Genomic DNA, 2,322 nt, shown 5'->3' with positions numbered 1-2,322 from the left:
TTTCCCCAACCACCAGCACATGCAGCAGGCCATCTCTCTCTGCTAGAAATCCAAGGTTAGCCAGATTCCATCCTTAGCCACATCACCATCATTCCTTTGACAGGGAGAACAGATGTTCTGTCCAGTGCAGACTGCTTCAAACCCAATGTCTTCAGGCCTATTGACGTTACTACACTCCAGGTAGGGAAAGCAGGACTGAGTTTGCCATCATCCGGCCTCTTCCATCTTTCATAGCACTGGCTGCTATTTTCAAACGGCTTTTTGTCATGCATGAGCCACTTCAAGCACTGAAGTGTTACTTCCTCAAGCCCACAAGGTCTTTGCCATTGACAACAGCTCAGCAACAGCATGAGCCTTGACCCCAGCCCCACTCAGTTAACCAACGCACTGCACATGTTCTCACAGACCAAATATACTGCTTTATCTCCATCAGCTCTTTGAAACACCTGAAGTTACATCTCCAAAACCTCCCTTTTGTGTCTCAAACTTGCCCAGCAAATCAGACTCCAGATTTTCAATGCTTATGTACATGAAGTACTTTTAAGCTGTGTCTTGGCTATGATGGATGTTTGCAATAACCACTTAGCTGGTCTTTGGACTGGCGCTACAAGAACATACCCAGCTCAGGCTCTCGTGCTGCTGTTCTGGATCAGACCCATTGACAAACCTGAACAAGAAACTGCAGGACAACTTGCATTTCCTAAAGTCTTGCTAGGTGCTAAGAAAGTAACGTACCTCAGGTAAGTCTCCAAAGAGAAAAAAATAGGGTCCAGTAACTGCGTCTACACACAGGAACACCAAGGAGGATGGCAGAAGGCACAAGCAGGACTTTACTCCAACTGTGTCCTAGCTAGTTACTAGACTGCTAAGTCATGGTGTTTTTAGTATCAGCTTGTGAGTTAGCGTAAGAACTGCAAGACAGAAAGCTCAGTTGCTGACAAACCTGTTCTGGTTTTAGATGGGATGGAGTTAATTTTCTTCCTAGTAGCTTGTGCAGTGCTGTTTTGGCTTTAGCCTGAAGATAACGTTGGTAACACACCAATGGTTTAGTTGTTGCTCAATAGTGCTTTCCCCAATCAAGGACTTCTCAGTCTCTCATATTCTACCAGTGAGGAGGGGCACAAGAAGCAGGGAGGAAGCACATCCAGGACACCAAATTAGCCAAAGGGATATTCCATACCACAGCACATCATGCCCACTATAGAAACTGGGGGGAGTTGGCTGGGAGCCACCAATTGCTGCTTGGGATGGGCATCGGTCAATGAGTTGTGAGCAGCTGTACTATGCACCACTTTTGTTCCCAGGGGGTGATGTTTATTCCTTCCTCTAATTATTATAATAGCATTATTATATTTTACTTTTATTTCAATTATTAACCTCTTTCTATCTCAACCCATGTGTGTTTTACATGTGTTCTGATTCTCCTTCCCATCCCACTGGGCAGTGGAAGGGAGTGAGCAGCTAAGTTACACCAGATACGACCCATGGCTTCACAGCACTTCCCTGCTCCAGTGCCCACCCTCTCAGTTGAAAGGAGCCTCCACATCACCACGGGGAACATCCTGAAAGCCACTACTTCCACTACTGCTCCCCCTTCCCAGGCAGAGAGCTCACACTGTGCCTGCTTCAGGTCAGATATTGCCACCTAGCCCTGAGACACAGAAAAAGGCAATTATCCCAGGAGATGGCAAGCCCCAAACTGGCATCCATTTCATGCTGCTTCCTCCATCTCAGCTTGCAGCAATCCTCTGCTCCTTCCTGAAACAAAGACGGTATCTTCACTAATGGTCCCTGGTGGCTTTTTCTCTCCCCATGATTTTCAACTCAAATTGTCAGCAGCCACAACTAAGGAAAAGTTACCACAAAAACTAAGGAAGGCGCAGCTGTGTTCAATCTGCCAGCTTATAGTGCAATGGAACATGCCCAATCCTAAACATTACAGAAAACAGCGAACACTTGTCCCCCCCTCATTTGTCACACAATTCTACCCACCTTTATCCTTTCACCTGGAAAGTTCTCAGTGGATGAATCCCAGCCTATCTAATAGGTTTCCTGCAGGAAGTTTTCCCCTTGCCTTTGGCTGGTCTTATGTTTCTGTGTGTCCTTCTCAGTTCTACTACCTGAACTGCAGCTCTTCAGGTAACACCATCCACACCACAGGGGCTGATAGAAACCTTGCAAAAGGGATTCCCTCCTGATCTACAAAGCCTTCTAAGACATCACTTAAGAGGTTCAGCCTCCCCTCCCTTTGTTTTCTTACGCCTCAGATCCAGTCCCAAACATGCCACTTACCAACTGAAATAATTTGGATGACAGCATAGA

Source organism: Psittacula echo (assembly GCF_963264785.1).
Source record: "Psittacula echo genome assembly, chromosome: 5".
Taxonomy (NCBI): domain Eukaryota; kingdom Metazoa; phylum Chordata; class Aves; order Psittaciformes; family Psittacidae; genus Psittacula; species Psittacula echo.
The sequence above is the reverse complement of the archived record's forward strand: the minus strand, read 5'-3'. Positions refer to the sequence as shown.